Source organism: Euprymna scolopes, chromosome 25, assembly GCF_053919585.1.
Source record: "Euprymna scolopes isolate OS-2025 chromosome 25, ASM5391958v1, whole genome shotgun sequence".
NCBI classification, from domain to species: Eukaryota; Metazoa; Mollusca; class Cephalopoda; order Sepiida; family Sepiolidae; genus Euprymna; species Euprymna scolopes.
The window spans coordinates 86777361-86793702 of NC_136506.1; positions in this window are offsets into that span (position 1 = coordinate 86777361).

Here is a 16342-nt window from a genome sequence, read left to right on the forward strand (position 1 = left end):
TAGACGTTGAGATTTTTTCTTTCTTTCTGATATGGGGAATGCCGTTTATGATTAGGGTGGATGTCTTTAATATTAACCGTAAGAGTTTTATTAATTTAATTACGAGTTGACGGACCAAGTATCTGACGTTCTGCTCTAGTGTAAACCGGAACTCGCCATACTTGCAAACGTTTTTAACTCTCAAGAGTTACAAAATTAGAATTAGCGAATTCATTGAAAAAGTCTATTCAAACTGTTTCAAAAAAATTAAGCATGACCTCTTCCTGCTTCGTGTTAAGCTTGATTGATGATAGTTTGTTTGTTTTGGGGGGGGGTTGTTTTGTTTTGTTTTGGGGGGGGTTGCTGTTATTTTTTGCTTTTGTTTTTGTTTTTTACTCGAGCAGAACAATCCGTCAGAAAACCAATGAATGGGAATTGTCTGTTGTTTAATCTAACATGCGTCAAAAACAAAATGCTTCCCATTTATATATATATATATATATATATATATATATATATATATATATATATATATATATATATATATATATATACATATATATATATATATATATATATGTGTGTGTGTGTGTGTGTGTGTGTGTGTATCAATTAATTAATATATGTATATATATACATATACATATATTGATTAATTAATATCTGTATATACTGTATATCTGTATAAAAGTAAAAATGTCTGTGTGTCTGCGTACATTTCCCTAAAAAATAACTCTGTCAATTTTCGGTCTGGAGACTCGAAATTTGATATAAGGAGTATTGAGATTTAGGAAAATTTGGCTGGTAAGTCAACGATTTGACTTTTGAAAACTCTACCAAACTCCTCTGCCAATACTGGGTCTAAACACTTGAAATTTTAGATGTAGGTTACTTGGACATGGATTAAACTTAATTTGATTTGAGTCACTAAAAATATATGTTAAGGGATCAAAATTGGGGTCAAAGTTGAAAAAAATGACCTCTACGATCTCTACCAAATAACTCAGACAATTTCTGGTCTAAACATTTAAAATTTTACATAAAGTGTATTCAGAGATAGGGCAAGCTTTTTAATCGGTTTGGGTCGAAAATTTGAGCTTCCAAGGGGTCAAAGTTCAAAAGAGTTTACCTTTGCGGTGTCTAGCAAACTACTCAGCCAATTTTGTGGTCTAAACATTTGAAATTTATACATAACGGGTATTCAGACATGCGGCAAGAATTTTAATAAGTTTTGGGGCGGAAATTTGGTTGCCAAAAGGTCAAAGTTGAAAGAGTTGACCTTTGCAGATTCTACCAAATTTCTCCGCCAATTTTGGATTTAAAGACTTGAGATTTTAGATGTAGGTAACTTGGACATAGGTAATTTTGAACAGCTAGTATATGTATATACCGAATATAACATACTGACCTAATATATATATATATATATATATATATATATCAATTAATTAATATATATATACATATATATTGATTAATTAATATATACGTATATATTAATTAATATTTATATATATATATATATATATATATATATATATATATATATATATATATATATATATATATTGGGTCAGTATGTTATATTAGCTATGGAATTCACGTATGAGCGTAACACTTGTGACGTAAAGAAAATAGTTTGTTTGTTTTTTGTTTTTGTTTTTTGACAAAACAGAAACATTTCTATGAAAGTATATTAAAATGAAAAATCACGGACGGATCACTCAAAGCATGAAAAAAAAAATCCTCCCTATTCGTGTAAAGTTGCCTATTTTTCCGAATAATCGCTCAAAAATCGAAAATTAAACACGATTTTCGTACGAATCGAACGCCGAGGAAAGTCATTTAGCAGCAAAAACGCACATGAACCGATGAGAAATATAAGAATGAAAACCCCCCTATTGGAATCCTTCAACCAAGTTATAGAAACTTAAAATCTAAAAAAAAAAAATTAATAAAACCTGAAGCAAAAAAATAAAACCTAAATAAATAAAACTAATATTGAAACAGATTAGTAAATGTGTCAACAAAATCATCGTTCTCAAACAACTATTTTGTATCTAGAAATGTAAGCAAAAAAATAAAAAAGAAGGAAGGAAGGAAAAGGGACGGATAGAGAGTAGTAGTAGTAGTAGTAGTAGTAGTAGTAGTAGTAGTAGTCTTGGATTTACTACAATTGTTCTTGTGTTTGTCAACGGGTTAAAGTTGTTTAGTTGTCAGAAAATAGCTTGTTTGTTTTTTATTACATTTTCACTCCAAACAAGGCACAGTGCCACTTTTGTGTAGGGGGCTACTACCAGGGGCAACAACTACTGGGGTACTATGTAGGGATTTGGGCAGCAAGATGTTGGTTCACGTTACACTTGAACTTCTGCATGTCAGTACAGTTGGGGAACAGGGACCTGAAATGGAATTCCAGAGTCTAACGGTTCTGGGGAAGAAACTACTGGTGTAGAAAGATCTTTTACATCTAGGGATCTCTACTGTGTGGAGGTGGAATTTAGCGGTTTGTCGAGGGTGTCTACGTCGTGGGGGCACAAGTGTCTCCAGTTCGCCAGAGCATTCGCCATTAAAATACTTGTGGAACAGGCAGAGGGATACAACATTTCGTCGATGTGACAAAGGCTGAAGCTTATATGCCAGTTCAGGGCCTATCAGATTGGCGACTCTCTTTTGAACCTTGTCTAGGAGCGAGAGACTACTAACAGATGTACCAGCCCAAATGTGACAGCAATACTCCATACATGGGCGAATGGTGGCCTTATAGAGGTACAGGATACTTTCGGGTGTTAGTAGTTGTCTAGCACGGTAGAGAGAGCCTACCTTCTTCGCAGCACCCCTGACAATGCTTTCAAGGTTCCAACTCATGTTTCCCGTGAACGTTAGGCCAAGGAGTTTGAAAGATGTACTCTCAGATAAAGAGTCATTGGCCATTGTTATTTGTGGTAGAGAAGGTTTCTTGTGATTATTGAAGGAAACCAGTTTAGTCTTGACAACATTGAATGTGATCATTTCATTTTTTGTCCCCATTCCACTACAGATTGGAGGCCATTCTCTAGTGTTTTTGCCATTTCATTAGATATGTGTTATAGAGTGTGTTGTCATCAGCATATAACACACCCACTCTTCCCATCTTAATAATTTCGAAATAATAACGTTAATATTTCAGTGCGCATGTCAAAATTTTCAAAAGAAGCGATTTGTGTTTATTTGTTTACGTTGTTATGGGTTAATGTTTATGCGCTCATGCGCAACCGGCTGTCGTAAACCGGAAAGTGGGTTACATAACTCGTTACAAGGTCATTTGAGTTTTATAATTATAATTATATATATATATATATATATATATATATATATATATATATATATATATATATATATATATATATATATACACATATATATACATATATATATATATATATATATATATAAACTCTTATAAATTTAGAGGTTTATTTGTTTAAAATATTTTGCTTACCAAACTCCTCTGTGCGCGTAGGGAGATACAGTTTTCAACCCCACCTCCCACACACACACACACACACACTCTATTTTCTTTTGGAGGGTGGAGGCTCTTTTTATAACCAAATCTCCCTCAGTATTTTCTTTAATTTTCTTCTTTTTTTTTTAATGATTATCAACACCCTAAGATCTGATACCTTCATATCGGAAATTATTTATTGTACTCACGTAACACTCGACGCTACTTGTTTTTTTTTTGGGGGGGGGGGGTATTTTATTTTATTTTTATTTTATTTTATTTTTTTACTGAATAAACGTTTCAAAATAAATTAAACCACGAACAACTTAGCCAGCTAGGTAGAAAAATTGATTTTGCCCTTTTAAAAACAACAGTAAATAAGTATAAATATTTTTTTTTAAATATTGTGGTGTCTGTAGTATCGTTTTTTGAACAGAATAAATGCTTTAAAATAAATGAAACCACTAATAACTTAGTCAGGTAGAAAACGAACAATTAGAAAATCGATTTAATTTTTTTTAAAAACAACAAGTAAAAATATTTTTTTAATATTGGGGAGGGGGGCTATAGTCTCTTTTAAAAACAATATCTCCGTTAAGAACAGTCATAAAATGTGTTTTCAATCGATATTTATTCAATAAGGGACCAGTTTTCCTACCAAGCAAAAAGGGACGAGCTTTGCGGGGACGAGTTTTCCTAAATTCGTTTCGATCATAGAAGAATTGTTGTATAAACTCAGGTTCTATTCGTCTGCTGATAAACCCACTAATGTTTTTAATAAAGGTTTACTACGCAGAGAACAGTCATAAAGCATATCATACTTTTGTGCGTATGGATATAAAGACAGACAGACAGATAGATGAGGGTCTCTTCCTCGACCGAGAATCTAGATTATTGTTGAAATGGCTTTTTCCTTGTTGGCTGAGATATGACTGGATCTGGTACTGTGTAGTTCTTATGGGATGTGCACCCTCCCAATCTTCTGGATGGAGTAAGTTTATTACTTAGCGCCTGGGGTGCTCCTACCAGGGAATGCCGAACGGGTTGTCCAGGCAATTTTTAATAGGCCAGAGTGATCCTCCTTTAAGAACGCTGAATTGACTATCCACACCATCCGACCTTGTGTTACATCTTCCTGCGATGGGAGGGCAATAAATGTCACCTCGTCCATATGCACCTAGTTACTCTGTGCGAGAATTATGGACGGCATACCGGAAACGTTTTTTTCATTCTTGAAGTCTCGCCAACTAAGAGACAGAAAAATCGCGTGGTTTCCATTAAAACGGGGTCCTCGTTATGTAATAGGTCGATTCTGTTTTTCTTAATATTACCTTCCCTTCTTCGTTTCTGTTTACGTGACGCACCGTCCAAATGTTACAATCATAGAAAAATCACAACATGATTATACTAAAATGTTTTGTTTTTTTTGTTTTTTTACTGTGTGTTACTTCCGGCTAGGAGGCGCTTCCGGTTAGTTGTCATCAGGTCTGTCCTTACTGCAACGACTAATATTCAAGGGAGGCAACTCGCGACAAAGGAAACACTGATTTCCTGTCTAAAGACTGGTATGAAATGCAATGTTGACTGCGAAACAATGAATATTCTATTATCAACAATTCAAAACGGATGCGCATATTTTCTACAAATGAAGAGAGTGCCCCGAAAGTATTGGGATTGCATAATTCATACTCAATATTAATTCATTTTTTGCAACATGTTTTAGATTTATTTCCGCTCGTGTGAAATAATATTTATAGATGTTTTTAGCAACACTTTTCTTTTTCAGCAAACCTTTCCGAAAGCGAAAATATCGTGCGCCATTTTTTATTGGCGAAAGTTTCATCAATCTCCAAATTTGCCATAAAATGAAATAAGAAATATATTATTATAAGAAATAAATGAAATGAAATAAGCCAGTTTATGAATTAAAGACACAAACTGTTATCATCACCGCACAAGCAACAAGGCTAGGCATATAAAATAAAGAGTAGGTTCTTTGATATGACAGAAGCGCGTTCGAAATAAATGTTTCTGTTTAGAGTACAATTGAAGCATGATACTTGACTTTTTTTTAATATTAAACTTCTTACATCATAGTTTTGTCTTTTAGGGAGTTCGGATAAGTCACTACTTATAAAGGCCAAAAGCCGTTCGAGAATAAGGGTTAACGAGATGGGTTTATTGTCAGTTTAATAGTGAATACTATCATGAAAGGATTATAAATGATGAATGGAATGAACAACGTTTGATTATGGAGAAGAGTTTATCTCAAGTATTTGTTGTAATTTGATTTATAGACAGCTAAGTTGTAGTATGTGGAGAAGCAAACCTGTGTTAATATGTTCTACGTTTGAGAAATTCTTGGTTAGGCATGAAATCAATTCAGTGTGACAGTAATATCCAATTCTAATACGAAAATAACCGATAAAAGATCTGCTGAAATTCTCTGGTTCTACAGACTGATAAAAACTTCTGCAGCAACCTGATAGAAGTAAATGGTACAATGTTACTAGGAATCACAGCAAGGAACTTTTTCTTTCTCTCTCCCTCCCTCTCTCTCTCTCACACACACACACACACACTCTCTCTCTCTCTCTCTCTCTCTCTCTCTCTCTATCTCTATCCCACTCTCTTTCTCGCCCTCTCTTTTGCTCTCTTCTCGCTCTCTCTCTCACTCTCTATCTCGTTCGCTCTCTCTCACACACACGCACATACACACACACACACACACACACTATATATATATATATATATATATATATATATATATATATATATATATATATATATATATCGCTCTCTTTCTTCTCGCCCTCTCTCTTGCTTTCTTCTCGCTCGCTCTCTTTTGTTCTCTATCTCTCGCTCTCTCACTCTCTCTTTCTCGCTCTCTCTTTCGTTCTCTTGTTCCCTCTCTCTCTCCCTCTCTTCCTCTCTCTCTCTCTCTCTCTCTTTCTTCTTCTGCACCAAAAACCATGTTGAAACTCCGATGAACAAAGTTTCTTTCCCAGAACATCCCATCTGTGGCTCAAGATACCACGAGTCTGCTTTCCAACTGACTACTGCATGATCAAATTCAAGTCTAATGTGAACAAATACTTTCTGAGCCGTCCCCTTAATTAATCTTCTGTCTAATTTCATCCATGATTTCCAATCCCTGTATGACAGTGATCATCATCCTCATAACGAGCCCTTTTCGTAGATTCGCATCATTTAGGATTATTCGGGTCAGCGGTCACGAGTGACGGCATGGTTTTACGCAGGAACCGGTTGGTTGGTTGTTTTACGGCATATCAACCCTTTTCGGGTTATTTAATGCTGAATCCAGTGATTTTGAAGAAAAAATGTTAATAGAATATATTTGTTCTTTTGTTTTTTTCAAGTCGGTTTCTACTTAATCCATAGTTGGGACCCTAACAAGTGCTACCACTCCGGGTCAGAGTGAAACTGGAAACAATGGCAATTAAAAGGTGGCTCCACACTCCCCAAAACCCGCAAGCTGGGGCCTCACCATCGGATATAGTTTAAGGTCATATCCAGCACCCAAGAACCGGTGTATCAACGTGATTATTAAAAAAATAATTTTATTTTTACATGTTTGCTACTTCTTAGAACACGATTTTGTCTTTTAGGGAGTTCGGATGAGTCATGACCTATCAAGACCAAAAGCCACTCGAGGATAAGAGTTAACAAGATGGACGCATTATCAGAAGAATATCATGAAAGGGTTAAAAATGATGAATGAAATGAACAAAGTTTGAATACTTATGGGAGGAGCGGTTCATCACATTTATTTGTTGACATTAGATTGGTGTGGTCCCTGGCTTTGGTAGATGCTATTTTGGAGCGTCTGTGGCTATAGCCAACAACCATGCCGACATTTAATATGAATCCCTACTATTATATAAAAGAATTCTGTGTGTGTATGCGTGTGAGCTTGTTCCCTATGGACTCAAAAACGACTACGTCGATTTTTGAGAAATCTCACACGAAGGTACTTTATATGCCTGAAATTGTTCTTAAATTGATTTTGTATCGGAATGTCGCCAATAAGAATCGATAATCGATAATCTATAATCGAAAATCGATAATCGAAATAATCCGATGAAAGAAAGAACAGGTAATTTTGACCAAAGTTAACACCTTATACAGCCTAACATTGCAAGTGCATTTGAAAAGTTTATTACCACACAAGCCGAAAGGTCCGACATACAAAAACAATAGAAGGTTCTTTGATATGACGGGGGTGCGTTCGAAATGAATGTTTATTTTAAAAATACAATTGCACCATGATACTTGACTTTTTCATTTGAAACTTGAATTCAAGCCATTATCACCGCACAAGCAGTAAGACCAGACATATAAAATCAACAATAGGTTCTTTGATATGACAGGTACGCGTTCAAAATAATAAGAATTAACAAGACGAATGCATTTTAAGAAGAATATCATGAAAGGATTAAAAATGATGAATGGAATGAACAAAGTTTAAATAATTATGGGAGGAGCGGTTCATCACAAGTATTTGTTGTCATTGTATTTCAAGATGGCTAGGTTGTAGTATGAAGGAAAGCAGAACTGTGGTAATATGTTCCATTGATGAGAAGTTCTTGGTTAGGCATGAAGTCAGTTTAATGTTACGGTAATATCCAGTTACGAGGAAGATGACATTTTGGAAGGGTACGAAAATAACAGATTATGGATCCGGTGGAATTCTCCGGTGGGTGGTTCTCAGGCAACCAACAATAAACTAGCGTATTCCAGAAAGATATAATGCCTGGTAGGATTGTCTCCTATGACCGAATTGAACCATACTTCACGATTTTACTATTTATATACGACAAATTAAAGCACGACAAACGGCTCCTGCTAATTCTCAATTCTTCAATTATTTAAGCACCACAAATTAAGGCAGAATAACTTAAGTCAGGATAAATTAAGGCATAATAATTTAAGGCACGAAAAATTAATGAACGACAAATGGGATTTGTTGTTTTGTTTGTTTGTTTGTTTGTTTGTTTGTTTGTTTTTCGCTAAAAAATCTATGTAAAAAAGGTAAACAAGTTGTTTTTCAGATTTAGAGAAAATATCCTTTTTTAAATATGAGTCAAGCCTAAAAAATGTTTTCTTAAGTTAAAAGAAAAAATTGGGCGCTTGTACACTACTCAGACGGATTCACTTTTTTGTTTTCAATTGGGACATGGGGAGAGTGCATAGTAGGGACAGACAAATGCAATTTCAGGTCCGAATCAAAAATATTCTTTTATTAGTTTTTTTTTCTTTGAGAAATAAGTTTTTTTTTATAAATATTACAAGCTTATAATAACACAAAATAGAGATTTTTAAAAAAAAAAATTTTTTAATTTTTTTTTTTTAATTTAAAAAAAAAATTTTTTTTTTATTTTTATTTCTAATGAAGCATGAACATAAAAGTTTTTGTATTTCTGGAAGTAAAACTCAGTTTTTCTAAGTTTCTTATTTTTATTTTCATTCCAGAAATATGTTACAAAAACTTCATATTAACATTTTATTATAAATGAAAAAAAATGCTTCATTGTTTAAAACAAAAAACTATTTTCTGTTATTATAAATTTCTTATTTTAAAAACTTTCTCAAAAAAAAAAAAACACGCATTAATAAAAATAAAAAAAATGTGCATTTATCTTCGATTCGGTCCTGAAATTGAATTTGTCTGCCCTTGCTATGCATTCTCCCTATGTTCCAACTGAAAACTGAAAAAGTGATTCCGTCCTAATAGTGCACAAGTGTCAAAAAATGTTTATTTCTTTTTAAATCGTTATTTTTTTGTTGTTGTGTTAGTAAGTGTTGCCGTTTTTTGTTTTGTTATGTTAGTAAGTATTGTTGTTTTGTTGTGTTAGTAATTGCTGCTGTTTTGTTGTTTTGTTGTGTTAGTAAGTGTTGTTTTGTTGTTTTGTTGTGTTAGTAATTGTTGTTGTTTTGTTGTGCTAGTAATTGCTGTTGTTTTGTTGTTAGTAAGTGTTGTTGTTTTGTTGTGGTAGCAAGTGTTGTTGTTTCGTTGTGTTAGTAAGTGTTCATTTTTATTTTTTAATAGTAAACGTTTACCAATAATGGTAATGAAAAGTTAAAATAACAACAAATTATTTAATTCACCTCAAATCTCGGCCGGTAAGTATGAAAACAAAAACTTTTATTTTTATTTTTTACAAATTTTTTTGTCCTTCTTCGTTATGGCAGTGAAATTCGGAAATCGAATATTTCAATGGTATCTACTGTCATGTCACAGTAATGAACATATCCAAAAATTGTGAAAACGATAAGATGGAAAATTAATTAGTAATGAAAACAGTTTGCAAAGATAATTAGCGAAAATTGTATTTTGCAAAACAAGAAAGAAAGAAATCGGAGAGCTCTAATTGTAACAAAAAGGGAGGCAATTATTTTCTGAAAACTGAAAATCTTTGAGAAATCTAGCAAAACTGTTGTTCTTGACATAAGAACCCCAGGTTTCTCGAATGACCTGTCTAAATATTACATGAATAAAGAATCAGCTGGAGGGTGGGAGTCATTTGTCGTGCCTTGTCGTGCCTTAATTTTCGGTATATAAATAATAAAACAAATAAACCCTCAGCCAGATAATGGACCGGGCTCCTTAGCAAACTAGATCTAAAGAAAATAAATAAAATAGTGTTAGGAATGTGATTGTAGGGTTTTTAGTTCTCTCCCACTGCAAGAACTTAGATACTAGGGTCAGAAAGTGGGATTGAGACGTCAGCGCCCCCGAGGAGGGGCACTGCGATCTGCAACAAAAAAAAGTGCCTGGATAGTTCCTGTCGCCATTACCCAGTAAGGGCGCCTCAGGCGATCAGCAATAATCTAATCCCTTCTCTAAGAGAGAAGGCAAGGCCTGGAAGGGTGGACCTCCTAGAACTGCACAGAACTAAACTCCCACCGCAAAACCACAAAAGTGACCGGATCATTACAGGAATGGTCTAAATCTCTGTTGATTTTGGAGGCCGAGGATAAAAATCCTTAACTGGATTTGTGACTTTAGAATCTTTGGGTGACAAAGTAGGAATAGAATGGATTAAGTTTTTTTTTTTTTTTTTGGTTGTTGTGGTTCTTTCTTTTGATATCAACATTATGCTTAATATTTGGATAGCATTGCAACATAATGAATATTAATGAGCACCTTGCAAACAAATGAATTTTAATATGAATTTTGTTTTCAGGTTTCATTCGTTTTTCCCCCTTTAAACACGTGAAGACATGTCCGATTTTAAATAAATATACAAACATTCAATCAATTGCCCCCCCTTTCTTTTTCTTTTTCTCGATTCAAAAATGTCACGCTCTTTCTATATGCGACCAGATGTATTCCACAAATAGTTCTATTTGTCCGACCGTTTGTCACATTTTGGTTCGAAACAGCATTAGCGTTGCTCTGACACGCTTAAATTTAAAATAGAATTTTTAAGCATTGGTGGACTTCAAGGAAGCGGAAGTATTTTTATTTACTTCCTTCCCACCGCAGAAAGATGTGACACAAAGTCAGGAAAGTGGAGAAAGTTAAGCCAGTGCTCCTAAATGAGGCACACTCTGGCCATTTAAAAGTTGCTTGGCCATCCCCGTCAGCATTTCCCGGCAGGGGCGTCTCAGGCAGTAAGCAGTAAACTTACTCCACACGAAATATAACCAGATTATGGGGTGTTTAACACAATCCTACTTCACGGGACCAATTAATGTCACCAGCCTGTTTCCAGTCTCTAAACGCAGGGGCTAACCCTAAGTCCCTGTGACTACAATCAAATCTTCGTCTAGTGCTTGACCCTTCAAAATGTAATCAGATGGAGACTCTGAGCGCACACAATGTGCATAGCCCTAAGTCTGTATGACAACACTTTTCATTTTGGCCGACTGTGCGTTGTTTTGACGTCGTGTTGAGTTATTTTCTCGCAATGGGTTTGGTCTGTATCTTCATCACTGTCTGAGCTTCAGGATAGATCTGAAATTAACTGTATTTCAACTAGATCTGAAATTAACTGCATTTCAACTAGATCTGAAATTAACTGTATTTCAACTAGATCTAAAATTAACTGTATTTCAACTAGATCTGAAATTAACTGCATTTCAATGCAACAGGCAATCACCAATTAGAGATAACTCAGAGACCTTTTTTTTAACGAGAATAATCATTCCTGAGATATTTCAGGTACACTTCGTGCAAAGGAAGGTTAAGTTCGGACATTTTTTTGGTGCAGGTGTTAGATTTCCTCAGACAGCTTCTTGGCAGGAGGATGAAAAGCTCTTCCGCTTGGCTCTTTTGGGGAGGTTGCCAGCTTTAAAGCCCAAAAGCCGATGTGTTCGGTCTCACAACCAGAGGGAAAGTCCTCTCATCTGCCAAAACAAACGGTTTTATGAGATCTGTAATCTCAACACCCATCTCTTTGAAATTGGCATTTCTCCCTCTTCTTCCATTATCTTTCTCTTGATCCATGCCTCTCGTTAATTTTCTTTTTCCTTTTTCTTTCTTTCCTCCTATGCCCTTCTTTATCTCCTTCTCTTTCTAAATCCATATCTCTTTTTTAATTCGATTCCCTCTCTCCATCATGAGATCTTTTCGTTTTTCAAGTTCATCCTTATCACCTGCAAGATGGTCTCTCGCTTAGCATAAAACACGCAGCCTAATACCAACATATCTAAGCACGTCAAGCCAAACCCCATAGCGCCAAATGTCCACTTTACTTCTTTGGGAAATTGACTTTTTTCTACAATATCGCAATAAAAACATATCCGGCCCTCCCTCTCGGCATATGGAACATCTTTGTGTCAATACTCCCGACTACACCTAACCCTAACCCTAACTCCCGACTACACCTAACCCCCATGGTCATCAGCAAAACAATCTGGATGCATGAAAATCGTATTGCAAAAGGACGGGAGGCAACAACTATGAGTGAACCGCCTAGAATTACCCCCAAACTACTCACAAATGACCAACACTTTGTCCGACTGTTCAATATATATATATATATATATATATATATATATATATATATATATATATATATATCCCAGATTTTTAAAAAAAAAACTACCGTAAAAACAACAAACGGACTTCTACTTTCTGATTATCTGCCCCAGCAACAACATGGCAAAAAGAAAGAAAGAAAGAAATACTGATGATGAGGTTTTTCCTCGAAATATATTTATGAATTTCAACATAATTTTCAAACAAAATAAATGTCTGTTTATTTTGTAATAATCCGTTGTTTCTGGTTTCAAACATATATAATACGTATTTATTATATATATATATATATATATATATATATATATATATATATATATATATACTATACTATACTATACTATAATAATTATTAAATACTTACAGACACTAGTGTTTCATCCTTTCGGGAATCTTCAGTGCAGGGTGTAACGATTAATACCAGTCGAACGATTCGAACCCTGCATCACAAGACATCTCTGGCTCGGTTTAGCGAAGACCTAATCCTACCATTAACCGCGTGAGATCACGTCGAATTTAAACATTTTAATTTTAAATGTTCATTTACGTCAGTCAGAGAGTGATCTAATCGTTATACGATGATCTATGCATATATATATACACATATAATACGTATTTATTTTATATATATATATATATATATAAATATAAAATAAATACGTATTATATGTGTATATATATATATATATATATATATATATATATATATATATATATATATATATATAAGTGACTTCTTGTGTGCGTAAGTTCCTTCATCATAGATTCCGAAACAGCTGAGCTTATCTTTTGCAAAGTTCACACAAAGGTATTTTTGTACAAAAGTTCATCCGATAAGTATTTAAAAGCGAAAAATCCGATTCTAAAAAAAGTTTGTTTCTTACAGATAAAAATAATAATAATTTTTACAAGGGAATTTTTATACGTTATACCAGCAAGGGAGATAATTAAATCTTAGAAAATGATTTCTTAATAAAAAGAATTATTGACATCTTGAGATATAGCTCAGTTGTAAAGCATTCGACTACAAATCAAATAATCTCGTGTTCAATCCCAGGTTTACTTTGCCATTTTATTTATTAATTTTTTTTTTTTTCTTATTAATGAGTTCGATTTGTGATAAAAGAAGAGGTACCATTTAAAATCGCCGCAAATCATTTTCGTTTGCATATTTTAAAACTAAACATTAACCAGAAGTGACTTTTCCAGAGCATCCATCGTCAAGTCCAGATATCAGCTGACGTAATATTGTAAACAAACACAGACAGAATTCGCTGAACTATATTATTATTATGTTTTATATTTTTTATTTAAAAATTTATTTATTTATTTTTGCGAATTAGTCCACAGGTCAAATTATTCTGCGTAATATATAATAATCAAATAATATATAATAATCAAATAATATATAATAATCAATAGAGGATTGATTCTATAATATAATAATATATATGCAATCTGCATAAATTAAAATATCATGTTTAAGCGTATTGTACGCCCAGGTAACGCCGGACATCCAGCAAGTACATATATACATTTATCTTTTGTTAGTCTAATACGTCACGCGTTTCATGTAGTTTTTTTGTTTGTTTTGTTTTTGTTGTTTGTTTGTTTGTTTGTTTATTTGTTTGTTTGTTTGTTTGTTTGTTTGTTTGTTTGTTTTTGTTTTGTTTGTTTTTTTTCTTTTCAGAGGCCTTGTTTCGATCTTTGTACAAGTCTCATTTTCAAATTGTGCTTTTTTTATTTCTCATTTTGTAGATTTAAACACTTAATTAATGGTGTTACATACGCAAACACGAATGGAAAAAAAACAAAGCAAAATAATTCATGATACACTATAAGTAATATGTTTCAATATCAACCACAACTTTAACTACAGCTATGGATACATGCTTGACGTAAAAACGATGATTACAAAATTGTTTTCACAAATCAGTCATTTAGAGCAGTCTAGCACTATACTCGCGTTAGATGGTTCCTCTTTCAGAAGTATGTATCTCATGTTATTTTCTAAAATTGTTTTATTTATTTATTCTCAGTCCCGCGGACTAAATACGCTATTTATTTAATGTTATTACCTATACAAATATATTTGTATAAAAATGAAGTGTGGTGCATAATACATCGGTTGGAAATGAAACCAATATATAAAGCACATATATAAATACATGTTTGTTAGCAAGAAATATTGTAAGCTTTAGCAAATCGACTGTGTAGTTACTGGGTTTGTTTGTTTTTTAATTACTCGAGACAAGGCATGAAGCCACTTGATGTAAGGTGCTAACCAGCACGAAAGCTGATTATTGCAAAGACAGGAGATGGCTATTGACCTTAGTCCTGAAAAGACGAAGACTGTAAGTCGAAGGACAACAGTGAGCAGGAGGAGAGTTCCACAATCTTACAGTCCTTAGAAAGAAGTTACTGGAATAGAAGTTGTGTTACAATGAGGCATTAAAACAGCGAATCGATGAAGACCACTAGACCAGTGAGTTAAACCAGCTGGAACAAAGGAAGCAGGAAATAGATTAGACAATTCTGGGGAACACATGCTATTATAGTATTTATAAAAAAGATTGGGACTAGCAACATCACGTCTTTGAGAGAGGGGTTATAGTGAAGAAGAAAGTGCTGGTCCAATAAAATCATAGACACGTTTCTGCAATTTATCACTAACCTTCAAATGGGACACAGATTCACAAACCCAAACATGACAACAGTACTCCATACATAGTCGGATACTAGATTTGTAGAGCTAGAGAATAACCTCAGGTGCGAGAAAGTGTTTAGAGCGACAGAGAGAAGCGATTTTTACGAGAAGCAGAAAGAGCAATGGATTTTATATATGGACTTCAAGAAAGATTTGATGAGTAAGAAAAACCAAGAAGTTTTAGAGTTGATTTCTCACAGCTTAAATCGCTCAAAACAAGGTAGGAAGCCACTTGATGTAAGGAGCTAACAAGAACAAATTCTGATTAGTACAGAGACAGGAGATGCCTATTGACTTTAATATTGAAAAGACCAATGCTATAACTAGAAGGAAACAGTGAGCAGTAAGAGAGTTTCACAACCCTGCAGTCCTTGCAAAGATGCTACTGGAATAAGAAGGTGTATTACAATGAGGTATTAAAACGGTGAATTAATGGAGACCACTAGACCAACGAGTCAACCGAGCTGGAACAAAAGAAGCCGGGAATAAATCAGACAATGCTGAGGAACACCTGCCATAATAGTATTTGTGGAAAAGACTGAGACTAGCAACATCACGTCTGTGAGAGAGAGGTTTCAGTGAAGAAGAAAGTGTGGGAGGGGGCAATCAAATTACAGATACGTTTCTGTAATTTATCAAGAATCTTAAAGTGGGACACAGATTTACCAATGAAAAAGTCCATGGTCGGATACTAGATTTGTAGAGCTAGAGAATAACCTCAGGTGCGAGAAAGTGTTTAGAGCGACAGAGAGAAGCGATTTTCACGAGAAGCAGAAAGAGCAATGGATTTTATATATGGACTTCAAGAAAGATTTGATGAGTAAGAAAAACCAAGAAATTTTATCTGCAGATACTGGATTCTTGACCTAAAATAGACCAAATATTTCTGTTATTGTTTTTCCCCTTTCCCTTTGTGAAAAACTCAATCCTGTTCTGCAAAGTCAAAAAACAAAAACAGTAATTTGCCGCTACAAAACAACCAAACCAAACACCATGAATAAATATTTGAAAATATTAGTAACTCGATGCATATACTTTTTTTTACGAAAATTCATGGATCCGGCGTTAAATAGCCCGAAAAATGTTGATATAACGTAAAACAAAACAACGGGACCAAACTTCATAAAGAAATATGGAATTAAATAATGAACTTGAAGCATAGAAA